This window comes from Odontomachus brunneus, unplaced genomic scaffold, assembly GCF_010583005.1.
Source record: "Odontomachus brunneus isolate Ranch 3 - 2012 unplaced genomic scaffold, Obru_v1 Obru_scaffold_018, whole genome shotgun sequence".
Taxonomy (NCBI): domain Eukaryota; kingdom Metazoa; phylum Arthropoda; class Insecta; order Hymenoptera; family Formicidae; genus Odontomachus; species Odontomachus brunneus.
This window is the reverse complement of record NW_022639468.1, coordinates 1,933,905-1,961,584: the sequence shown is the minus strand read 5'-3', so window position 1 is coordinate 1,961,584 and position 27,680 is coordinate 1,933,905. Positions and strand designations below refer to the sequence as shown.

Genomic DNA, 27,680 nt, shown 5'->3' with positions numbered 1-27,680 from the left:
ACAAAATTTATATTATATTCTAAGGCCGATATTCATAGAATTGTAAATAATTTGAAACCTTTGGTCAAGAATACAATTAATTATACATTTCGCACTCATATAAACCGTTACTTGGCTGTTTGAATCAATGTGTTTCTTGTGCGAAATAATAATTTAATAAAATATAAAAAATATATAAATATTAAAAATATCAAATATAAAAACTATAAATATAAAAATAAGAAATATAAAAGATAATATCTTTTAATTGAAAATCAATAAAACTATAATAATAATTATCATTATTATAATGTCGAGTAGTGACAAACTATGAATGTCGGCCTAAATTTCGACTCGGGTATTTCTTTATTCCCGGTAAGTTCGTCAAACGCCCGCCAAAAACGGAAATTTCCTGTATAATAAAGTAGCACACCTTGAGGGTATATAAAGTATCGTAGCTCACATCTCGGCGTCCTGCATCCTATGTCCTGTCTTCTCTACCCAGTATCCTGGCTATTTCGTCGTGGCACTGACACACGCGTAGATAGGATTCAATCGATAATATACGTGTTAAATGACGCGACACTGACGAGAGTCTAATTAAGTATCTCAGAAAGACCGACGTAATAGCTTAACCCGAGAGGAACGATAACACACTGACACACGTAGTCCGTAGCACGCATTTCGCTCGCCAACTCGGAACTAAATGGAAACACGTGGAAAAATCCGTGAGACACCAAAGTCAATTTAACCGAAGATCCGGGATGTTTTGATTGCTGGTCGCCCGGCGCTTGTTGACAAGCGATGACTGTTGACAATGGGAAGGTATGAGTTTATATTGTTTGTCGATTGTTCCAATACTCTCGCGCGTCGTACACTCTCTTCTTTTCTTTTTTTTTATTATCGAACGTTATATTACATCATAAGAGGATGTCGAAGCGAGCGACGAACTTGATAAGCATCGATAGCGTAGAGCGATCATCAAAAAATAGAAAACGTTATCATCATTTACCGACGATATCGAATTTATGTATACATAGATACTTATGGAATTGACGATCGTCAAATAGGCGCTAACATGATATTGCTATCATCTTTTCGCAGATGTTACGCAAGTGTGTGTGCTACGTTGTCATTTTAATTTTCTTATACATAGACGTTACGTAAATGTATTAATATTAATTAATATTATGATTATTACTCGTAATAACTGACAGTTCAAAATTTAAATTTAAACATTTTTTTTTCGTTTCTGTCACATATTGAGCAATGCTCCAATTAATTTTTGCATGCACTTTTGTTGAGTAAAAGTGTTTGTAATTGTGTGCAAGCAACAAGACATTAACTTTGCAAAAAGAAGTCAATGTTATGTCGGTAAAGTTTTCATGTTCGGCATCCCCTTAAGCAAAACATTATCAGCGCCTAAGGAATGTCGAGAAACAAAAAGAGTATGAACTAACCAACGTGATAAAAACACAGACAAAGCGAAAGAAAAATTTCTATTATCGCGACGTTAATGTGTTTGATAACACAAGAAGCATTGAAAAACGACATTAATACTTTTGAGACTTGCAGCAGATTCTAAATTTTAACTTGGATTCCCTTCTGCGTAATAACGTGAAAAAGATATGTCTCGACACTCAAGTGAGCGAATGAAAAATGATTCGTTAGATCTGGGACATTTTGTAATACGAGTAGCTACTACAGAGCGCACGAATCGATTAATGTATCCGATTTCCGCGGAAATTATGGCGCGTCAGGTTCTCTATAACGTCAAGATCCGACTGTGTCCTAACATCGATATAATTCTGCCAGCATTATCCTACAAAATATGAGAGCCGAACTTTTTTTATTTAGAAATTACGCTTTCACAAGGCGAGCATGCGCGAGTGATACTTTAACGTGTTCAGCTCGATTGAAAAAGCCGATCTTATAAGCTCACAGCTCAGAGCTGCAACGCAATATTCCTCTTATAATCTGCCACGATTCGCAACGTCCTTTCGCGTCGACATGTATCCTTTGACGCCGTCCGTGTCATCGACCCGAGTATCCGACCAATCGACCGAGGGATTCATTTCTTGCGTATTAATGCCGCGCGGATCAATTTTCGCGATATCGCATGGTTTGACGGGACACGCGCTCTCGTTTGTGGTCTCATGAGATGCGGATTACTTCAAAATAGAGGAATAATGAGTGGCTAGACACATTATCTTAATTTTGCCGGCTATATTATCTTAATAGCGGGCGCTTTTAAGCGGTCGTAAAACGCGGTCGGGCTCTCGGAGGCACTCGCGGCAGATATAAGCCAATTAATCCCTAACGAAATTATAAACCCGGCCATGTCGCGCTGTTTTCCGTCCTGCAGGATATCTCCTGCAGGATGTGTGTACACACGGTGATGGCGAGTGGTGGTGGTCTGAACAGGCACGACATGTCGAGTAAAGCGAATTTCCCCGCTTTCCGGGCCAGTCACACAAGACACCACAAAATTAATCTGACACGGGTTAGATTTAATTGCATTACACCGCATCGTGCTCGCGCGGATCCGTTCGAGAATAGCTAAGATAAGAGGTATGAGAGAGGGCGAAGGTGTCGAGGTTTTGCTAGATCGTCACGTCGTGCACGGGGTTGACATTAATACTCACTCGTCTAGGACAATCCTCGACACGCGCACCGGGCGTTTGCTTTTGCGTCGCTCGATGCGCGAGCAATGTCCATCATTATCATTCAGTGTGTTAAAAGAAAAGACTCAAAATTGATAGAATACACTGAGAAAAAAGGACTCAAAATTTATAGAATACACTGAGAAACATATTTGAAAATTTATTTGTGGAATATAAAGCTTATTTCTGTGAAATAAAGCTTATTTCTATGAAATAAAGCTTATTTCTGTGAAATAAAGTTTATTTCAGTGAAATAAAGTCTTGTTCTGTGAAATAAAGCTCATTTTTGCGAAATAAAGTTTATCTTTGTGAAAATAAAGTTTATATCTCACGAAGAAATTTTCGAATTTTATCTCAGTGTAGACTAAATTGAGCAAACAAATATTTATTTTGTGTTTTATTACACGCTATCATTATCCGATTAACGAAATTGTCAGAGAATTGCTTAGTTGTAGAATTTCATTCTGAAAAAAAAAATTAAGAGAAAGAGACAGACGTGTGCGAAAGGAGCTCAATTCGCGCGCTTCACGAAACGACGCGAGACAAGCACGTACGAAGGCATCGATTGGATCGGGCGGCCGAGCTGACTGGCTAGCTGACTGGCTGACTGCAATCGTCAGCACATTTCATTTTCTATTTTCGGAATTTTCTTACTTGATTATTCTTTCGTTGAATTATTCAACGCGACATAATTCGAATTTAATTGCCGTCGTATGATCGCTCGTAATTAGCTCTTTGCGAACTTCTTTCGCGCTCGTTCGATACCTCGGTACTTCTTATCACGCTAACTTTGTCGACTGTATTTCCATCGTCGTCCAATGCGGAAATATGAAGAGTACTGCAGAAAGTTCGGAGAACGATGATTTTGTTTTCCACTCTTTTTTCACAAACGCGACGTACTTCATCATCATATTTCATCAGACGGCGTATAAATCACGGCGTAGCGCGTCAATTATTTCACGCCGTCGATCCCGTGTATGATTTATTGATCCGCACATTTTTTATCCGTACAAAAAATACAATTCTCTGATCACAAATTCGGACCTTTCGTCCAACGCGTAGGAGGAGTTTCGCGTCGGCGGTGCTCGCGTTTGATTTATCGGCGATCTACATTTTGTTTGTGTAACGGTGTCACGACTTTTCTGTCACATTCTCCTCGTAAATTTTGGCAAGATATATACGATGCGAAGTAACACCTCGCTATTATCGCATTACGAGGCGATCAATAATCAAAGTGAAAAAAAGAAACAATTCGCTGACCTTACCGCGTTGCCGAAAATTATCGCGTCGAAATTTTATGAATATTTTCACACCTGCGGCGAGACTTGACAGATAACACAATAATTTCGAGATAATAATTCGCTGCGCCAACTTTCATGCTGCATTCAGAGAAAAGGACGTAGTAATGGCTACTAAATAACAATAAGTGACAACTGTACGAGTTTTGTATATAGGATTAATGTATGTATGTATGTATATAGTTTTATAAACTATTTTTCTGTTATTGCAAAAAGCCTAGTTGCTAATAACTACGAAACAGTTTATGAAAAACTACACATATTGTAATCCTATATACAAAACTCATATAGTTGTCACTTATATATAGTTGCCATCACTTTGTTTCTAAGTGTGCACTGAGAAAAAAATCTAAGAAATAAAAAATATATTTACCCGGTGGACACCGATAACACATTCATTTATATTAATACAAAACATTTTTCTAGTAAGAAAAAAAGAAAAAAATTAAAAAAAGTAAAATTGTTCTAGGATTTAAGTTTTTCGTGAAAGCAATTGTTTATTCTATTTAAATAAAACAATTTCGACCTAAGAGTAAACATATGTTAGTACCCACCGAATAAATATATTTTTTTTGTCTTAATGTGTTTATTAGGTTCCGATACTCGGTGCTATTTCACCGTGTTTGTCGCGTTCACGTCGCAAGTGTCGAAAGTAGACCGAAGGGCGTAATTCGATCAGCCTGCTCTTATTAATCTATCGCGAAGTTCCGCGTTACTGGAACGTCGTCGCCCGTCAGGATCGTCTATCATACGTGGCAAAGACGACGGAGGGGTGCGAGAAATCGTCGCAGCCATTTCTTCCGACTACGAAGTCGCGACGTTGATAAAGACAAAGTGCTTCCGCATCCGAGAGACGGTCGGCACTCATAGTTATCTGCAGAATTACAACTGCGACTTCTCATAAGAATATCAGAACGCGCGAGTCGTTTGTCATTCGTTCGCGTCGCAAGATCCACGTCCGAGGGTAAGAATCTACAGGAGGGAAGAAAGGGAGATGCAGGCGAGGATTATGACGCCGTTATTCGCTTTCAGCGATCGTCAAACTCCGCTTTCTTTTATCGCCCACTCCCCCGCATTCGGACGTTGAAGCAGACGAAGTAATTGATGCGTTTGTGCCATAAGTACTGTAAAAATCGCGCGTTTCCCGAATACAATAGATTTGCCGAGCGTAATGTTAAGTTTTCGCAAATTAATACGCGAATGGACATTCCAGAACTCGCGTACTGTTTTAATAAAGAATGGCACGCATATATGATAATTATGATAATTTAATATGTAACGTACAGAGATAATAATTCTCAAAATTTAGTCGTTCGGAATGCATATTAATTGAATGTTTCAGCTTGCGCGCGGCACTTATATAAATTCCGGATTTGTTGTCCACATTACCCGCGTGACACATAGCGGTTTTATAAATATTCCAACATTTACATTAGATTTTTGTGTGTGTTTCGAACGACTTTCGTAACAGCTTGTTCGTTGACCGAAGTAGCGAATGAAACTAACGCTGTGACAGAAAGAATCGTAACTTTTACGGCTACGTAGTGCGTGACTTTTACCCTTTATTTAATACTTCTTTCGCGAATCGACATTTTCACGCGCAATTCAAGAATGTGTGACATTCATGCCGTTCGCGAATGCGAAATGTCAAACACCGTCAAACTTACGAAAATTTATTTTAATGGACTGTTAAAAACAATTCGTCTCCCGTTTGTCGCGCGACGGTATAATAAACGTGCTGAAATAAAATATATAGGGATTTTCTTTGCAGAGCTATAAAAAAAAATCCGATAACGCGTGAACAAAAACAGCCGCTTTTTATCGCTCGTGTATATCGGTGGGGAGAAAAAATACCGCACTCGCGTCTAAAATTACGTCCACCGTCGAGCATCACCGTCGTGGAAAAAGGTCACACCGGTACGGTGTATGTGTGCACTACGTGTTATAAATTATAAGTTTTATCTCTCGCCCGGATACGGCTTAACTCCGATGAAAAGAAAAATGTCGTCCGCGTGCGACGTCAGAACGAGGACGCTACAAAGGAAGAAAGCAGAAATTCTAGTTCATCGCACACTCGGGTGGACTCGAGCTCCTCTTTCGTTCTCTTCGTGCGTCACGAGTGCTAACGGTGCGCGCGCGATTCGCACAAAAGCGGGTAACTCACACGTCCAAGGAAATCGAGGCATCGAGAGAGCGAGAGAAGCTGTCGTCGAAAGCTTCCGCGCGAAAAATATCGACGAGCCATAGTTATAATATTATAATATTGGCTATAATTATGTAAGAATAATCCTGCTAAAAAAATTATGATTTTCGAGTTCTTGTGTTATCAATGAGTAGGCTGTACGTCTTTCTACATAAAACAGAACAAGTCTCTAATTGACGCCTAAAATTAATTAAAAGTTTTGGTTTTTTACTTTTATTTGTTTGTGATAATTTAACAATTAAATATTCGAAATATTTTTTACTTAGTTTTAATTCCTTATGTTTATGAGAATGTAGTAATAATATAATCGACCGTTCGTCGATAAGTCAGTTAAAATCGCTAAAAGAAAAAATAGGTAGGACATTAGCATTCTATTGTGGCTCAAAGAGTTAAACCAAATTTTCATCTTCATTTTCTTCGAAACATACGCCATGCATAATTACGGCCAATTATTAGAACCCAATGTATTCAACACGTTCATAAGCATTATCTGTTGCGAATATTTTTATGCAAATTAGAATAGTATTCGATTAGCCGGCTGAATATAGCTCGCTCACACTAATATTTGTTGCGGTAGCATCAATATAAACACATATATTGTGTATATTCAATGAAATTCCGCTCAATAAACCGAGTTGGATATCAGCGCAGTTGACCGAACCAACTGAATCTAACAGCAGTGTTCACACGATTGTTCGACGAATAGTTTCGCGTATCCACAAATGTCCGTCTCGATCTATACTAATTCCTTACACAGAATCCGCTACAGTCTCGTGAAAGCATCTCCGAGCAACGATCCACGATTACATTTTCAATAAGGACTTTTAGATTGAAGTAATTATTCTCCACTGTAAATACCGCATTGAGATACGGAGCAACGATATCCACGTATTCACGCTGTCGTTAATCTCAAAGCGTCCATTGAAGCGTAAATTGCAAAAGACGGCCAAACTGCGGATCGTCGTTTCGTCCGCAGCACTGCGTTACAGTTCGTTGTTCGCTGTTTTACACGGCGAGCTTTTCCGCCCGACGTTCAACTTTTCCAGTTGGGCCGCGCTTTTGTCAGTGCCCTCGAATCGACCCCTTCGCCGAGCTTTCGACAAGAAACACAACACGTCGGCAGTTTTCGAAAAGGGTGTGAGAGCGCGCATCGTCGGAAGCGCACATCCGCCGGCAAAAATAAATTCGCGGCACAAAGAACGTTCAGGCAAAGGCAGTCGGCATCGAGACATGGTCGGGAAAAACTTTCACTGGGAGACCGAATGAACAGATGGCCGTGGTGTAAAAGACTGGGGATAGGGCAAGCGAATAAAGGGTGAGGACGAAATGGGGTGTGAGAGTGCACGTTGCACGCTAAAAGTGCAAAATATCGTAGCGGCGTAACAAAGAACGCGATCGAGACCAGCGACGACGACTGGGCAAGGGTTGGGCCGTGAGAAACACTGAAAAAAATTCTTCGATTATCAGAACAGAAGCACGTTTGTTGTTCGACGATCGTTAAGGAAATAGATCGAACCGTTGCGAATCATTTCTCGTCATTTGTTACTTTGCAAGCATACATTGCCTGAGATACAAATCACACTTGTTCTTGTCTATTCAGGTCAAGTTAATTGTATCTTCAGAAGCGTTGCTCAGAGTTGTACATTGAAAATAACATTATTTGTTTTCACCACGGGATTATTTACTGTCCTATATCAACATGCAATATTTGTTACGGGTACTGATATTTTGTTAAGCTAGTAAAACTTTTTCTTGAAGCGAAGAGAGCGGTTGTGTTTTAGGAATATAAATGAAGGATTTATCATGATATGATCCCGTCGTAAAATATCGATTCCTACTCGCAGGGTGTAATCTCCATCGCCGAGAGAGATATCTGAATATTTTGCCGTCAGACCACGTTGACTGAAAATGTTGCTCAACATTCCTCTCTCTCCCCTCCGAGCGATTATATCGCGGAAATTTCGGAGACAGAAAACAAAGAGGGGGGAAATTTAATCGTTACTTAATAAAATACCTCGGCGCGGATTTGCCTTGTTATACCAACGGAACGTTCAATCTTGAGAGAAAGAGAGAGAGAGAGAGAGAGAGAGAGAGAGAGAGAGAGAGAGAGAGAGAGAGAGAGATATGGAACGCATTATTAATCGTCAAGAGGAGAGAATCCTCTTCTCTTTGTACCGGCAAAAAGGCTTCCGGTGAAGCCGTTATGTCCTATCTCTACATTTTAATCGGTATCTTTTTGTGAACGTATCATTTCCTAGCTGCTTCACCGCAGTTGAATTCGTTATGGCGACGAGAAATAACGACTCTCGCAACTTTCACAATTACACGTGTAACTCGCACTATAAATTTCTCGCCAAGAGTTTTCCCTCTATGCCGCATCCGCCGTCTAGTCAATTGGTGTCTTGAGGGATTCTGATAGAAGTAAAAAGATAAAATTTGAAGAATCGTAAAAAGATGTGTCAATTAATAAGAGTATGAATTTTTTACGTATATCTATTAAGTACACTTAACAATATTTCGATATAAAATTAGATTTTATAGTGAACATTAACATTACTGTGTCCATTTCAATTCTGTTCTTCAAAAGAATCATGCTTCAATGGTAATCATCCTCAATAAGAGTGATCTGATTTAAAATCGTATCGAGATTTTTTTATTTATTAAGATTATAATTATCTGTTTTCTCACGGAATAGATTAGGAAAAAAAATATATATATTTATATATTTTGCAAAATGGGAGTGATGAAGAATCAAATGTAATATTTTCATTGAAAAGTTTGAGCTTGCAAAGCAGATAAATGAATAATGGTTTTGAAATTTGGACGGATAACTATAACTCTAGTAAAAAAAACTGATTTGCTCCTGTCAGACTCCTGCGACAATCCGTAGACTCTCAACTCTCAATCACCGCGATTAACTCTCAATCACGCGTTTCTCTTCGCGCTTCGGTTCGCCCGAAACGCGACGTAAATCTTGAATCGCGCGCTAATGCGCGTTTACGACGTTTCGCGACGACGCACCGCGACGGCGGCTACATTTTCGAGCACCATCCTGCTCGGAAGAGATTTGTCTCCGGCTGGTGTGCGGGCGGTGGCGAAACTCGCGAGAGACGGCAGGTTCATTAGCGAGGGACGACATAATTCAGAGTTAGTCGTTTGTAAATCAACCTTGCCGTGCGCGCAGGTAGCGGGTTAAGGACTCGAGCGCGCGTGTCGCGCGCTCGCACGACAGGAGTTAAATTAAATATTACTTCACGAGAGGCAGGTAATCTTTTAGGTGAATTTTAATTTAATTTGTCGCGGACGTATCGCTGTGTGTCATCCGCGGTAATCAGTGGTTTTCTGTATTTTAAATTTATCATTTCGCCTTTATCGGAAAATGTCACTTTAGAATCGCATAAATTTCAGCGCACGGGCGTAAGGCGATTATAGTATAAAATAAAATGAAATATGAAACGACCATAAAGCAAAATTGTATCGAAGGAAACTAAAATATTGGTTACTGTATCATCAGCGGATAAAACGCGTTGCCATCGGTAGAAATTTGCACGCGAACATTACTCCGTCACGCAAAATGGATTTTACGAGGATGCGCCGCGTCGCGATTACGCGATTGATAATGTGTCAAACTTGAGGCAAATAACATCTTCGTCGCGCTCCCGGAGCTTGCTTTTCCCTGACTTTGCAGACTCTCTCTCTCTCTCTCTCCCTCTCCCTCTCTCTCTCTCTCTCTCTCTCTCTCTCTCTCTCTCTCTCTCTATCCTGACAGCTGCCTCTGTGTAACTTTCGAGGGTGCGGGGCAAAGTATCGATCGATTTTAAAGAGCGCGGGTTACATGGCATGGAGTTCATCGCGCCATATCATTCCGTCGAGAACGGCTTTGCGAGCGGGGAACGAAAGTGGTAAGATAACCGTCGGGAATGGGTTACCGCGCTTTCTTCGGCGGAAGAAATTCAAGAATATTCCATATCTTCCCAATAACCGACACGCTGCTTGTTCTCTTTCGCGACAGTGAGCATCGTGATCGCGTCGAGAGGTGACACGATCCGGAAAGAATTTAGGAACGCGCGAAAATATGTCCTCTTCGCGGAGGCAGAGAATATATGTCCAGGTAATTTTCTATAGTTTCATCGTATCTCCTTAGGCCAAATTATTTATATGACTCAGTTCCAGAGATGTACGAAATTTCATGCTTTAATCGTTGGTTGAAACGTGTGTACTTGTGTGTATGCTCGGTTGCAAAACGGTTTGCACACTTCTCATTGAACGAAGTTGCAGCGCTTCAAGTTGTTCAGCGAGCCACTGCTGATGCTCATTCAAAGTACTGTGTCACGTTATATAATGGTTCGCGAAATATATAAAAATTACTTGAATATATATAATGTTCTCTTATTTTAAAATAAATTTTTCTTTCCAAATTTATATTGTCGCACTCTGTACCGTCGGCTTCTGTTGTAATCTATTACTATTCACGCACATTAACAGTGGCTCTTAGAGTCGTATTAATAGTCGTACTAATAGTCGTTACTTCAAATTCGCCTCAGATAAGATATTCAGACTTGAGTTTAGAGTTAAATGATCTTTTAACTAAATCGCGATTGCAAATATGATATATATCGTCGTATATATCGCGTAATTCAACTAAAGAAAACTCAAATCTAACTCTAAATTCATACCTGCGTATCTCACGTGGCACAAGTAATGACTATTAATACGGGTCCTGGTTATGACAACTCGTAGCGCCGCAATTGCACATTCGATCAAAAAGTGTGCAAATCGTTTTGCAATCGAGCACACACACGTGTGCGCGCAGCTGCTCGTATGTAATGGGCCGTTCTCCCGGACGGACAACGTCACAAAGTTGCACTTTTATTCGCGGCATAATAATTTTTATTTCGATCTAGCCACTCGCCTCCCACGACGTTTACACGGCGCACTAATCCGCTCGAGCGTCGAAGGAAGCTTCGTTGGCGATTTAGGTCGAACGAAAAAGTACGGTGCACGTAAGTCCGCCCGTATATCTCTCGACGGGGTGTGTGTTGGTGGTATGAACCAACAATTTTCGGGCCACGCGAACGCCGGGCGCCCACTCGCAACTCCACCCTGACAATCCCGGCAAATCTCTACGTCACGCGACGCACAAGGCGGATTTAAGTGTATAATTCATTGTTACCGTAACGTCGCGCGCACCCGAGCGAACGTAGCGCGGACTTGCACATTGTGCGCGCACGGCAAAATCTCGCGAGATATAATTGGAACAACGGGAAGTGGGATTGATAAATCTGTCTCGTTCGCGCTGATCCTCAAGCGCGCGACATATCATATCTAATACGCACTCAATACACGAATTGCACACACAGAAATATGTCATCCCACATTATTAATTAATTTTAGCCTTATACTTTTAGCTCTACTTTAGCCCTGAACTCTCTAATGTCTATATATTCTGAAGGATTAGTATATGTATAATACATATGTTATAAAATATACATGGAAACTGAAATCCTCTTTACTTAGCGCCTCTAAATGGCAGAAAACGCACGAAATATGCCACTTGTAGGGTCCAAAGAGGACCTCTCGGCAAAGCCGAGTTAAGTTAAATAGAATCAAAAGAGGTTAATATAGGTTTCAGTGTCTTAAAAGTAGACGTTAAGAATGGAATATTAAAGTCGAGAGTAAGATGCAAACTTCGACTGAGGTGCGTTCAAGTAGATATCGCTTGTTTCAAGTCTTTCATAAATTTATATGTTCGTAAGTCTATTATAAACTCGTCATAAATATAAAATTTGTTCAATATACATTCTGAATCCTAATAGGTTTCGAATTTTAATGAAGAAAATAAAATTAATACGTCTTACTGTATAGAGAAATTCGCTACTTACTACATAAAGTCGAACTTTTCTTTCGATAAAGTTTTATAATATTCTCGCAAAGAGAACAAAATCCTCTTTCGAGTACACGGTAATGAGCTTTTCTCAAATTTGTGATAAGTACACTTCAAGATTATTATCAAGAAGATACTCTTTGTTAAAAATAACCATTATTTTAAGATAGAAAAGTAAATTGCGTAATTGCTTTTCTTTGCAGTAGAATGATATTTCTCTTTGCGCAGTTGTTCTTGATTTATGAATTATTTCTAAATCATTCTCTACGATACGACGAAGGTTAGTGTCAAATTCACAGAAACGCGTTCTTTTTTTCTTATCGATAGTGTGCTCGATTTTCCTGTTAATGAAAATTTGATTGACCGCCCACCCGTCTTTGCGACTCCTTAATTTTCAACGTCGGATCCCTGAATGATTAAGCCGCGACTTAAAATTCCGTCAAAGTAAACTCCATTTGAATTTAAACGCAGAATAAAGTTTCCTTTCGTTCATTTTTACTCTCGAAGCTTAATTCGCGAGAACTTTTCACTTATACTTGCTCGACACTTAAAGACTATACTTTACCAAAGAAAAATCGATGCTAAACCGATTACACGGAATAAATCTGTAATCGTGTCGGTAATTTTCAGGAGTGACAAAAAGTGAAATCAAAATTCTCCTGTCCATTCTCTTTCAATTTTCTGCAGAGTTTTATCGTTGTAGCATCTGTCCTTTTTTTCTTTTTTTGACTTTCCCCCGCTTTGGTAATTGGATGTATGCGCGAAATAAATCGCAACTATCGCATTAATTCCAGCATCTTTTCTCGCTTACTGTACTTTGTTCCCGTAGAATTTGCACCGGCACAGCACGAAGACAACCGCTGATAATACCCCGTGAGAATATTAAATAGCGCAATTACGTTTTATCCTCCGGTGCGTAGCTTAATTTGCGCCGCTACGTTTATTATCGTGTAACGGTGGGAGAGAAAGCGCGATATCCGGCCGCGCGAGGTAAGGAAATTCGCCGGAAAATTACGGAGCGGCCGCGGCCCGGATAGGTATAAGTAATGCATTGTTATTGCTGCGCGATGGCAACACGTTTGGTTCGAGCAAAACACGCCGAGCCGGCTTATTCGCTTGGCACACGCCGAGAGAGGACTCGGGTCGCGCTTCGAGCTGGAACCAGACGGGCTGAAATACTATTCTGATAATGGTTTGTAAACTTACAGCTTGATGAACCGAATCTTTCCGCGAGCGAGATTGCGGGACCACTTCATGTCGTCGCGGACTCTTCTGGTCGACTCGTCTCCGCCGCGCGCTTCACCTGGAAATTTAAGCATGAACTTTTAAACGAGCTGCGAAAGCGAGTCTTGAAAATATATCGCGCTCAAAAGCTACGAGAGCAAAAGTCAAGGGAGAAAAAGAAATATGACAAAGGAAATGCGGAAAAACTTTCTCCCTTTTCTTCTTTCCCCTAAATTGAATCGCGCGTACTTGATTAAATTTTGGATAAACTTTCATCACCGAGCGCGATATTCGCATTTCTGTAATGCTGCAGCTGCAAACGTCGCGATAAAACGTTTGGACATGACGTATCAATTTGTTAGTCGCAGACAATACATAAAATATGATGTAAAATCCCAACTTCTCCGTGTGAGGATACGTTCAATCCGGTATTATATACGTTTTATATTGCGCGCACAAAGCGAAAACCTGTGGCGTTGTGCAAAGTGCTCACAATTGTGCGTTTTATTCGGACTTGGACTCGCGCTGGTGTCAGAGAGTGCCTCTCGCGTTGTGTCTCACACGGGTATCGCGACGATGTGTTATCACCACACCGCGATTCTCGTTTGGCCCGAGCGATCGAATCGCTTTCGAGTCCTTTTATACTCCATCTACCGCTTGATATAACCATCACGTATGTCAAAACCATCGATTCGAGCGATCGGCGAGGCATACTTGCGATTTATCGACGCCGCGCCCGTGAAAATGCGAACGGTCCTGCGTTTTCGTGCGCGCGCGTGCGTGGCCAATTTTACTCGAGACTCGCCGCGCCAGGGAATAACAATTCCGCAGCCGGTATTGTTGCCAGTGGTCGTTTATGACTCCGGAAAATCGGCGGGGATCGCGCGGAAGCGCGCCTCGTAAAAGGCTAATCTGATTTACAGCGGAATCCGTGAGGTGCTCGTAAAAGCTGGCTGGACTTTTATGCGCGCACACGAGCGCACGTACCCTGAAAGAACGAACTTTTGATATTAAGGACAACCCTTCGGCGTCGCGTGGAGTGAAGGAGCGACCTCCGCCATCGTGCGCGCGTGCCGAAGTACCTAAACACTTTTAAATACCACGGAGCTAATTGCGTACCGTCGCAGCGACCGCGGGGATGAGTGGTAGTCGCGGTCGCCATCGAGTTAAGCGCCCCATCGCCGGAGTTTGCCTCGTTTCATTTTAGAAACTTTTTGTCCACCCAGATCCCCCGGCTATAACGATATACCGAAAGCGATCCTCGTCCGTTCTTTTCCTCCCTCTTTCTCTCCTCTTCGCCATTGCGCCGAGCTCCTAAAAGGACACCGGGATAAGCCAGCCAGCCCGCCGGTGGCAGCGAGGATCCCGCGGTAAGGACGATCGGTTCGCGCACGGAGAGAGCGAATTATTTGCCCGCGGCGAATTGCGCCTTCGAGAGGGATTAGTTTCGAAGGAAGCTCAAGATGAAGGACATAATCAGTTCTCTTGGAAGGAACGGCTAATTAGTTAGACGGGATGCCTTTAATAGCACCAGTACGGTACACGACGGCACGCGGACGCACCGGCTGCCGCGTTTCCATTGTTACAAAAAGACACGGAGAACGTTTTAGCATCTCTATTATGCCGAATCTATATATATATATATATATATATATATATATATATATATATATATTAACATATACACATATATATGTACATGAATCTGTGCTCCATCACTGTAATCTTTTCACGTCACAACGAAACGACGCGATTTATATTTATGGCAGATTGAAACGACGGAGAGGATAGATAACAGCACGGTTCAACGACTGTCGCTTCATCGACCTACTGATTTTAATAACATCGGAGTATACACGGCAAGCGTCGACGTATCACTGATGGAAACATTTATATTAACTTGTACTAAACGAAAAGTTATATTAGCTTGAAAATTATTACGCTTTAATAGACTCGGTGTCAATTAAAAGATACTCTAAGTGGGTATCGTGCCGGACTGACTCGCCATCGTCCGCGTTGAAAGGGCATCACCGAGTTCAGAGTTCAAAGTGGTCATATGCTTGTTTACCGCAAAGAGGAAAGGAAATTTCGAAAATCATCGGCGCGGAAACTCATCACCGATTCTGCTCTGCGCACGCGAGAGAGAGAGAGAGAGAGAGAGAGAGAGAGAGAGAGAGAGAGAAAAGAGAGACAGAATTAGATAGCAGTCGAATGTTGACTGAGCTGCGTTTCGGGTTTTGCCACGGTGGAAGTTACAGTTGGAGTTACGCTGGCTAAAAGAGAAGAAATAGAAACTGAGGGAAACAGTAGCGCGCGCCGCTACACCGGAAAATAGGGCGTTCGCTCTTGAGATTTCGCTTACCGTGGCCTGTCTGGCATCGCCAACGTTGTAATCCAACGGTATTACAGCCTCTCGCGACGAAGCGCACTCTTTAGCCCTTCTCCCCTTCCTCCTTCTCATCCTTCTCCTCCTGCTCTTCCCTTTCCCCCTAAACCGCGTTACATCGCGGAGGAGCGGTTCTTGAGAAATGTGGGTGCGCCCAAGTTTTTCCAGTACGCGCCGTTGAGATTAAGGGGATTCCCTTTAATTGGTCGTAAAAGTGTCCGGAGTATAATGGCTGCACGGCCGTGTAATTCCACGGTGATGTAAGCGCAGACAGGTGGAACGAGGAATTGCGCGAGACAAACGACGGTATAATGAGTCGCGGCGAATAGCAGCGAGAGCCGCGTTTTACGCCGTGGATAAATATTTCGTCCGCGTTATTGATAAATGCGACACACTAGCGCCGTGTTTCCGTTTATGCGGCCACGGGCTGGCTTACCGGCGCGATATCGTATAACGTAATCGCATTGTAATGTAACGAGATTGCAACGGTGAACCTTGTGAAGCATACTCGAGGGTAAACTGTTGCAATACGATAGTATTACGACGCACTGACGACAAAACGTAAACGTCCATCTACACCGACCTTTTCCTGCCAAAATCTCCCAGACAAATATAGTGTGCAATTCTATAAAGAAAAGGTGACGATGAAAAAACATGATCCATGTTATAGTGTATATTTTTCGATTCAGCAGCTCTTTTTCGGAATATAGAAAATACTTTCAGGACACTTTGCTTGCGTGTAAACGTTCCTCTTTCGGCCTCTTACGAGGTTTTTTTCCTTTTCCATTGTGGATTGTATACAAACAACATACTTGTTGCAAACAAACGTGAAAATTCGAGACGTGAACGTAACGTAACGTGGATAGAATTAAATATAGAAGATACCGTGAAAGTTTTACTCGTTTATGACGAAAATGAGAAAAAAGCGAATACAAGTCGAAACCTGTTGAGCGTGGCATAAGTTGAGGTATACGCATTTCCTTCTTGTGGACACTATTGATCGAGACACTAAGGTAAATATTATGTTGGGACTTGTAATTACCGAAATACCTCAAGCGCAAAATTACATCGCCCAATCTACGAAGCGGTCGACATTACAAGGATTACGACCGTAAGTTCACGTTCACACAGAAAAATCTCGCATTTTTCAGATAAAATGTAACGATTGTATTTTTATATAGTTACAATTTTTCGAAACGATGAATGCATGGAATGTGCTAAAAGATTAAAACAACGCGCGTATATTGTTTCATAAAATTGTAACGACATAAAAATATAAGTATTTTACCTGAAAAATCCGAAATTGCACAACCCAATACACAAAGTTAAATCAACGTTTTCCTCAATGAAGTTTTATAATATCTTTCAGGAATATTAAGAAGATGAATTCTTTTTTTTTTTTTTGAGTATATGGTAGTAAACTTTTTCAACAAAAAACAATTGACGATGAATATGTTTCAAAACTAATGAACTAATGAAGTGAACTGAATTTTCTTTAGCAATATAATGATATTTTTGTGTATATACAAAGTAAACTGTCTCTTAATATCAGGGATCGACCAAAGTTTCACTTTTCAGTTATGAGACCACTCACCCACGTATGTGCATGTCTGTAGTGAAACGCGTATTGCATACTTCTTTCCGAATTTAATAGCCTTATAATTTTAATATCCCCCTGTTTCCGCTCCGATAATAGATTTAAATCGTACTGGATGTGATCGAATTATCGAGTGCACTCGACAAAGAAAGCCACGAAGATATCGACCGTACTATTTAAGATGTCCCCGGCGGCGGCGATGGACGACCGAAATTCCGAAGGCTCGTAGAAACTTCTGCGGTAAAATCGAACGGTCTCGTGTAACTCCGGTATCGGCCGAATAGTTTCCCTGCTCAATTTCGTCGAATGGACCGATCCGAAGGAGGGCGCGGCGTTACTATCGCGCGGCAGAATTAAGCGGGAGTAATAACGGCAGTTCCTGGAGCGTTTCCGTATAATTCCGAGGATGTTTGCAAAATTACAGATTCAAATCTTGTTCGGGGCGCTTTAAAGACGCGGCTGGGAGTCGGACGATGTTCGTCCCCGACCCCGTGCGATCGGCGTCGTCTCGATCGACGTTCCTTCCGACGACCGAGTGCGTTACTTTGCATAGCAGTTCTTCCGATTGCAGTTGCACGGAGAATACGACTTTTTGTATACCGTCGCCGCACGAAAGGGGAAACTAAGGTATCAGACTAAGATGCGAGATTACTTATAACCACAATCGAACGTTAAAAAAACCGGATTTTTGTTTTACTTTAATATTCTTGATTGAAAACTTGCTAGGATTTAGAATATATTTCGAATAAATTTTTTTATGATGAACTTATGATAGATTTGTGGGCATATAAATTTACAAAATACTTGAAACAAGTAACATTTACTCGAATACAGCATGTATGTTTCTGTGTGCGGACGTGAACTTACGGCCGTAATTTGCACGAGAGAAAAAGATTGGGCAAAAGGTTTTCACCCCCGGAAGCTCCTTTACGCCTTAGAATTGCTCCGTGCCCCCAAGTTCTCATTAAACTCTTCCCCTTCTCGGCACACCTTCCGCGGATTTCTTCCCTCGTCGCTTGTAGTTTCTAACCTAGTACACGGGGCAGCCGAATTCAATAGTATCAAGCGAACTCGAAACCTCATCGCTCACCTTCGCGAAGTCGTACATCGTACGGGCGTGTTAATGTGGTTCCGGGGCTTTTTGCCCGTTAAACCGCGATGCGGAATTGCGTGTAAGCCCTTAACACGCAGATGCTCGTTACACAGTCACAGCCGCGTCGGATGCACACGGATAGGCAGATAAATGGATCCGCGGCGGGTGGACGGGCTACAGCAGGTGCCGAGTACACGAAAAGCGCTTGAAGTTCCGCGGTAAAACCCGAACGGGCTCGCGATGCTCGTGAGCGCTTCGCAGTTTCGAAGCTTAATTTCGCCGGATAGTTTCGGCGACCGAGGATTCGACGACGTTCGCCGCCCCTAGTCGAGGGACTTTGCGAATAAACGTCAGTGAGTGGTAGACAAGCCCCTCCTCGCTTCGCCTGCCGCCGCTCTCTGCCTTACAGAGGCATCCATTCCGCCGCTCGAAATTTCAGCGCGATGTTAACAGTCGAGTACTACTCCCCGTCGAGCTAACTCGTCTTCAGTCAAGTGCACCGGAAGTAATTCGTCGAATAAACTCGGCCGGATTTCCGAAAGGGAGATCCCTTCGACTACGGATCACGCTGCGTTTTCATTCACGTCGCGGACGCCCGGACATGTTCGGATTCGTCGTTTCGTTTCGAGAGACGATCCGATCATCGATGACTAGGGAACAATACGGAGATAACAAAGGGTCTCGACAATAGACTAGACGAAACGTTCCATCGGGAAGAACTCGCTGCAAGAACAAGTCTAGACAGACACCGGATTAAGCTCGCCGATTGATAGCAACTTAATAAACATACTAGGTGTTTCGGTGAAAACGACTGAACTCCTCGATAAAGAAGTCGCGGGATAATTTCCCCTTAAATTGTTTCTTTTCTCGACGATACAGTCGACTTTTCGAGAGAAAAGTCGACTGTATCGTCATCGAATAATTTTCAATTTACATTACGAACATGTTGCGAATCCAAACCAAAGTTTTTCCTTGGTCTTTGACAAAGATTAATGTCCGTTTTATAACACCAAAATCGTTGTCTTCCGTACTTATATGATTATGCTGTTTCATCCTTATTTCACAGAAGAACGATTTCGCGTCCATCGGAAGCGCGGTAATCTCTCCTTTCCAGTGGTTTTCGTCCCAAGTAGCTACGACGTCTACAAGTGGAGTTATTGACGTTTATATCGATCTGCGCGCGCGTATGTAGATCGGGTCTAAACAATACCGCATTCCGCGACGTTACTCCGCGTAGTAATATCTAAAATTAAAGTACCAACGTCTAACATACACTAATAACATTGACTGCGTTCAGCAGAGAAAGCTACTTTGCAACTGTTGTAAAATTCGTGAATCTGATTGGAGTATGCTCTTAATTTTAGTTGAATCCAAGAGCATGTACCAATCAGATTCACGAATTTTACAACAGTTGCAAAGCAGCTTTTTCTGCTGAATGGACGCAGCCATTGATATCCAGAATAGAGATGCGACGATCCCGTATGAACAATAGTGGAGGGAATAACGTACACAACTGAAAGCCACATCCATGTGCGCGGTTTTTCGGTTGTGTGCGTTATCCACTACGATTTATACAAGATGATGCCTCTATTCCGGCATCATTGCACGTACACTCAATTTCAGATATGCCTGTCATTCTCTTCTAGATTGAGAACTAGTAAAAGTTTTCTTCTAGATAGTTTTTTAGAGAGTTTTCTTCTAGATAGTCATGGTGTACTTGTTAAATTAAAAAGAAAAATTCTATACCATTTTATGTAGACTCTGCCACGGTAATGATTGAGATATTAATGAAAGAAAATTGAACATGTCTTGGTTTTATGATCTCCTAAAAATGATTAATAATAGATGTATGCAAAAAGATCACGCGAGTAACACAGGAAATTTTACAGAACTCATTCCATTCGCATGCATTGACTGATCTTAATTGAATCATGCATTGATGAACTTAATGGAATTTTCTTCAATTAAGATTTAAAAAATTATCGTAATAATTTACAAAAAAAACTGGTAGAGAATTTTTCTATTCAACTTAATGAGTCCTGTCTGTCGAGCAGTCTGACACAAGCAGTCTGACATCTAAATCCAGACACCTTGTATAGTGGAAAAACGTGCGGAAAAGTTTCTCATGGGAATACAGCGAGCAGAGGATGTTTATTAACGCGCTCAGATTGCATCTCCTAGTAGCTTCGTGTTCATTTGTCTCAATTAATTTTTTTGCTGCACTTCATTATTCCTTAGTGTGGGCAAACATTGCCTCTCAGGTTTACGTAAAATGTATAAAAATGGCTGGGCGCGTGTAGCGTAATAGATTCATTTAGGATATGAATACCGGTTTATAACGTTTTTACGAGTTGTATATGAGAGTGTGTGTGTGTGTGTGTGCTTGTGTAAATCCAAATTGTTACAGTGAACGTGTATTTACGTATACTTCTCTCTATAATTAAATACATAAAACTGAAAAAATTCGCATATTGCGTAAAATGTCTTTTTCAGAAAATAGTTTCGACATTTATTCACTTCATTCGTTCTTTTATTAAAATTGCAAAATTGCACAATATGCATAATTTTGACGGAATGTATTACCGCAGATGTGTGAATCGTATATGCATATTATATATATGTATGTATTTGAACAAATATAATTATTTATATATTATACGCCATACAAATCATATTCTCGATCCGTAGTGGCTGCGCGAACGCAAATAGAATCGCGATTGACGAAAAGACGGTCCCTATGGGTTTCTTCGGTTCTCAAGTTTCCATCACCCACCCTTACAGTAACTCGGATCACGAACTTTATCAGGTCAAAGATTTGTTTTATTCAGTGTCACGTAACCCACCGTTTTCCCACGTATTCCCACTCGGATCCCATAATCTGATTGGCAAGTTCCATTTCAAACATACATAAAATAAACTCCAGAATCCCCATCTCACTATTCGTAGATATAAGATATATCAAAAGGGCAAACTTCTCCCTCTAAATCACTATATATACTTCCCCCAGCTCGATATGTACTCAATATTCTCTAAACCGACCGAATCGCACAGATCATATGTCATTTCTGGCACGTTGTAACGACCGTGCTACGTCGACAATATGTTCATAACACGACAATAGAAATGTCGATTATACATTTCGCTTCGATGTAAAGAGCCTTTTTGACGCGACGACCCGCGTTTCGGAATTTCACGCGTTGAAATGTTTTGTGCAACAAATCAGACCGTTGATTTCATTACTCAATCGCGCTGCGCAACACCGATGCGGAAAATTCAGCGGCGCATCGAGAAATTAGTTGTATTTTCGGAGATTCCTCTGGGGAAGATCCGTAGCCGCCGCGGCGCCTCGAAACGGGCTTCCATTAATCTCGATCTTCGATAATAAGCGGATCTGCTGTGAAATACGCGCGCGGGCGCGGCGATATACGGATCAGCCGAAGTGAGAAGAAAGTAGCGACCGCGAGAGTTCGCCTCGCGAATTGCTTGTTCCCGAACTCTAATTATCGAACGTACCTTCGACGGGGATTAATTGCTCGCGAGCTGATGCGAGTCGAGCGATTTCGCTTCTGTGCTCGGCACACCCTGATGTGGGTGGATCCGCGGAGAAAATTGTATCACGAAGTAATGAAGAACAGACATAGGCTCGAATATTGCGGTTACCTATACACGATCCGGTATAGCAACCTTTTAACATTTACCACGCCTAGTTGTAAACGAATCTCTTGATCACGTGCAATGTGTGTGTATACATTCATGCGTTATGTTTGTTGATTATTCCGAGAGGCGTTTGCCTCAAAATAATCAACTATACTGAGAGAGAAAGTTTGGATAATTTAACAAGACACCAATATTGGAATTTTAATTTGAATAAATAGCTCGCCAATATGAGACAGACAAATGAAACTGCGTAATAGGAACAAATGATTTATTACTTTCAATTTGCTGTTCTAAACAGCGCTTCTAATAGAGAGACATAACTAACCTCCTCACCTAAATAAACGAGAACAAATATGTTTTGTGTCTCAATCAATGTGTGTTTGTCAAAATGACAAATGATGAAAAGTGATTTACAACAGTAACTGTTCGATCTGTTTCCCTAACGATCATCAAACAATAAATGTGCTTTCACTCTGAAAGAACTTTTCTCAGTGCATAATGTACAAATAAATGCCGACATATTGCGCGTAATCGAAAAATTCGTGTGGTCTTGTAAATGTCAAAGCTACGGAGGCAGCTGAAAGGTCTAGTGAATGAAACTAAAAGAATCTTTTTTACAATAAAAATTTATCTGTATTTTTCGACTTGATTTTTTCGTAATTAAAGGTACTTGATCTGATGATGCTGATATATTAACATAACAGAGCATAACTTTACATATCAAGTTTTATTGGCGCCATCTTTGAGTACGAGTTCGCACCACTTTGCATCCTGTCCTTGTATTATCCTGAACTGTGTACACGAGAGAGACACTGCAACGCGCGGTAGATCATTACTATTTAATTGTTTTTTATCGTTATTCGCGCTTTCCGCGATGAGTATATTATGAATTAGAGAGGCCGTTGAAATAAAGATTAAAATTCCAATTAAACGGAGAATAATTTAATAACTCGTGCGTCGCGGATTTGCAGAAGAAATCCTTTTTTCCGAACGAAATAAAGCGAGCTCTGCGACATTTACTCCTGTTCATTCGTCCTCGATATATTTTTGGACAATAATTCACCATTATTTCGAGGACGGAGTCCCGCGATAAGTTAACCTCAGCATGGAAAATTGTAGCAACACGGAATAATCGAATTGCTATTCTACGTGCACACATATTTAACCGAGAAAGAGAGAGAGCTGTATAATTCAAAATTGAATTCACTTCGGTGTCGGCACGGCTACGAACTTTAGTTATTCTGGCTAAATACGATAATAATGGATTATCGATTCTGCATTTTCCGTTGTAATTAATAGAACCCCGCCGGCCATATACGCATCGGGTGCGTTTAAAGCCGAGTCTCGAGCCAAAGTTCGTTTGGTCGTGAGAAAAAAAACGAGTTCGCGCAGCATTATATAATGTGCGTCATATGAATCCTCAATATGTACGTCACACGATATACGTGTGGGCTAAGGCGCAATGGCTGTGCAAACAGTCGCCATGCCAAGTCTCGAAATTCCACGCTTCGCGTGATGTGCCGCGCCTTTCGGTACACTAATCAATAGCTGTTAGAGCCGCTATAAGTATAGATGTTTTCGGGGGTGGATATCGATTGAGCTGTGTCGTTGAAACCAAATAGACACGCGGAGGCAGGAAAGAGGAGACGCGACGACCAGAAAACCGAGAGCGATTGCGAATCGTTCCGAGGGGGCCCGGCCGTTAATTACGTCTCGACGAATAATTAATTATGCACAGTCCGATTAGATACAAAACCGTACGTGGTCGCTGCGGCGGGCGTGCCTGAAAATCGCTGGCAAGGCCGCACGGTACAATTAAAGCATTGTGCAGCGCGGACTAGAATAAATACATTCGAGGACGTGACAGAGTGTGTGTGTGTGTGTGTCTGTGTGCGCGCGCGCGCGTTCGCGCGCTGCTGCACAGCGTGTGCATAATTGGAACAGTCGCGAAGCTTTCTGCCGAGCCACTAATGGACGCGCGAAGACATTCCCGAACGTCGCGGTCATTTTTGTTTTTAAGCCGCTTTTACGGTTGTTTGCGTTAAAAGGGAGCTGAGCGGAAAACATTAAAGTAAATGTGGCGAGAAAAAGAGAAGAACTTTGCTTTCCTCTCCTTCCGCGTCGAAAAAGTTCGCGTGACGCGAACCGCGAATTTATCGAAGGGAGAACCGATTATACTTGCGTGTCTCGGATGTTCTTGTCGGGGTTCTTGTCTGTGCATGATTTAGAAACGATTTATATGTTTAGTTAGAGGAGCAAGTAAACGAAAACTCGTAGCGTTCGCATTTAAATGGCTGCAAGTAAAATCACGCTGCCGTCGCCGTGTGTCGTCTGCCGTCGTTATTTTTCCTTTTCTTGCGCTTTCCATTATCATAGCTTTACTTTACTGTTGCGCAGTATTTTAAATATGTTGGAGAGAGGGAGAGAGAGAGAGAGAGAGAGAAGGCTGAATAAAGAGTACAGACTGTGACAGGAAAAATATGCAGCACGAGATACATCATAAATGTAAAGCGACTTAACTGCTGTCGAAAACTTCGCCTTATCTGCCTTGTGATACAAACTACAAGTTCACTCTATGAAAATATAGTGTGCAAGTATTACCTAACGGAAAAAATAAAATAAAAGTATATTGTTTGACGAATTAAATCTTGTCTACATATAAAATAGATGAGATTTAAGGAAACAACAGAGTAAACGAGATGATTGTATCATACATACATAGAGTTCCTCAAGTCAAAGTTGGAACACTGTTGGTCATTTATAGGGAAAAAGTAAGTGAGTGAATGAGTGAAAATGACAGATAAAATGCAATCCAGGAATTATACTTTTTCCTAACTCCGTCTAGAAAAACTCTAATCATACACATGTTACATTTTATCATTTGCACGAGTCCTCTACTTCTTAGGATGTCTCACGATGAATGTCACCATTCCAGAAAAGCGCGCGTTATGTGCGACGTGTGTGCAGAATGGAAAACAATTTAGCAGTCGTCGGTTAGCTCAGTTGGTCAGTTCGCTCGCAAACTAATTGACTTAATGTTTAATCATCAATTAACTATTCAGCTCTCATTGTGAGAAACTTGGTAATTCGCATAAGTTATGAAACGTGGCAGCGATTAACATCATGTGCGCGCGTGCATCCTACAATGTCGTCTCTTTCTTGCTTCGGAATTATGAAACCTAATTTAAAGGGTACCATGGGGATCACCTCGCGGTCACTTTGAAGACCCCTCTGCAACCGCCGCAAAGCCGATCTCTTCCCTCAGACTCTCTCTGCCGTCATCACTTCGTGCTAGGCGGAATCTGAGCAAGCGTACGTACGACCTTTTGAAATTCACGGCTTGTCGGATCCAGTGTTGACTCATTTACAATGTAGCTGGCTAATGTCGTCGCGGTGACACTGCCGGCAGAGCCACATGCAAAATGCTAATCCGCGCGCTGATTCGCCGCGGCCAACGAATTGCCTCGCGCTCATTCCCCTAAGAAACTTAACCGCCACCGCCAGCGTTAATTCGCAACTGTCCTAGCCTCACGAGGACGAAGCCGCAGGACGGCGAGACAGAAAGAGAGAGAGAGAGAGAGAGAGAGAGAGAGAGAGAGAGAGAGAGAGGGAGGGAGGGAGGGAGAGAGGAGGTCGCGGTAGCCACTTAAAATTATCCAAGCCGCTGGAAATAACCTCTGAATTATTTACTCGGAAATATTGTGGACGCAGCTGAAAGTCGGGCGAGCTTTCTACGAGCTTGTCCGGCCGAGCGCGCGAGAACGTCGGTTCAAATTTTCACACCTTCTGGCCAGGGCCCCCACTTACGTCCATAGCGATGCACACCGTTGCAATTATGCGCATAATGTTTATAAATGCGGTCGAAATAGCACAAGCCCGCAAAGCGTGAACTGTTATACGCCATGGCTTTTACTTATTTGCTGGCTTTTGTTCTATCTATTCTTTCTTAGAACATTGTCTGGGAGCGTTCGATCGGGTTGACGATGTGAAGGAGAATTACATTCAGAAAAGGGCGCGGTGTATTTTAACGCGCGTCCGCGCGCGCACAGTGCCTTATTGGGCTTTGAGGAAATTGACTTTCGTGCGTCATCGAATTTCGCAGAATATCTAAGTGTTCCCGCGATTACACGAGTTGCTAACGCTTCGCGTTAGTTTGGTGTAACTGATTTATAAGTAGCTGCTGCACAATCAATCGAGCGGCACGCTCTATTTGGAACTTGGTGCATAAGGGTCGACCTTGTTTCCATTTCTGAATTATGTATGGGAAAGTGCTGTGTACATGTCATGAATGATATACACGTTACTACCCAGACCTTACTCTACGAGCATGTTGTTAATATTACTGCAGTTATGCTTGACTCATACTGATCCAAATATCCCTCCCATGTGACACGTGTATATTTGTCAAACACTATACGCGGTATGACGTATTCGCACGGGCGTTTATAATATGCGGTCCGATAAATATTTCAATTGGGTTAAACGCAGGCCTGGGAAATAGACATATTGCTCGCGGCCTGAGCATATCTTGTCTTGGAAGTACTTAATAATAGTGCCGAATTATTCCAGCGGAAGTTCTTGTAACATTTAAGGGTCGGTCGAGAGAGCTTTCTAAAAGCACTCGACCTGCTCCCATTTAGCCCGATCCTTTCACCGCACCGTAAGTCCGTCGTACATAACTCAATGTGCTCCTTTTTCCTCAGCTGTCTCAGTTTTTCATTTTATGCGAAACATCTGGTAACTTTTTACCGAAGAAACGACTGTGTGTCTGTGGAACTGATTGTTAAACAAGCTGTTTGAAAGACTGGAGAAGACGCAAGACCGAGATCGGCTCTAGCACAGCAATAGGAATGTTACATTCAATATCACTTTGGATTAACAAGACAGAGCGCGAACTCTATCCAACTATCTGCACAATCGCTACTTGCAACTGTAAGATGTTGGTACTTACGGAGACGACGGAGCGTGGGACAAAACGATTCGCTTCGTCGGATAGTTTCAGCAAGTAACGTTCGAATGTCACGGGATGATCGGTGGACAGTTGCCCTCAGTTAAGGGTTAAGTATATGATCTCAATCCGCGAGAACGGCTTGCTCGTATCGCCTTTGTCTCCGCGGCGAAACTTGACCCAGGAAGAATTCGGACGCGCGCACGACTTTTGCCACGCGCGATTGTTAACGCAGCGTCGAGGGAATCCCAGCATTCTCTCGCGACTTCCCGCACTTCGGGAAGTTCGCGCAGAACCAATATCTCTCGCACGGTGACAAATGTCACTGGGCCCTCGGCGTTTCCTACCGTCGTGGATTCCGTCCAAGTTCGTGGCAGCCGACGGTGGTTGTAAGTTCGGCGAGAGAGCGGCAAGATTGTCCGCGCGTCTCGTTCTCGCGACGGGGAAACGACCCGCGGTAAATAACGTCTCTCTTGTCTAGGCGTGGAACACCGGGTCGAGAACTTTATGGCGGGGAAAATCGTTTAATTTACTTAGAATTCCGCGGCGTTCTCGAAGAAACGCATCTAGGGGCCGACAGTGATGAAGTTGGTGGGCCGTGGGACTGCTCGGGCGCAGATTACACGAAATTACGACCGCGTCCTAATTTTTTACACCGTAATTGTCTGATGCAAACGCGATTTCTTCCGCAGTGCTCTCTCTCTCTCTCTCTCTCTCTCTCTCTCTCTCTCTCTCTCTCTCTCTCTTT

At 42.1% G+C, this 27,680-nt stretch overlaps 1 protein-coding gene and 1 long non-coding RNA gene across 2 annotated transcripts in view; one reads left to right on the top strand and one right to left on the bottom strand.

The window, feature by feature from the left end:
• The window catches only part of LOC116841807 (E3 ubiquitin-protein ligase MYLIP), a 248,921-nt gene that overhangs the window by 214,054 nt on the left and 7,187 nt on the right, over window positions 1-27,680 (top strand). The window lies entirely within an intron of this gene.
• LOC116841809 overlaps window positions 13,239-27,680 on the bottom strand; it is a 25,359-nt gene continuing 10,917 nt past the window's right edge. The window contains exon 3 of the long non-coding RNA XR_004377606.1: window positions 13,239-13,330. This is a non-coding gene — a long non-coding RNA (uncharacterized LOC116841809). The remainder of the gene's footprint in view (window positions 13,331-27,680) is intronic.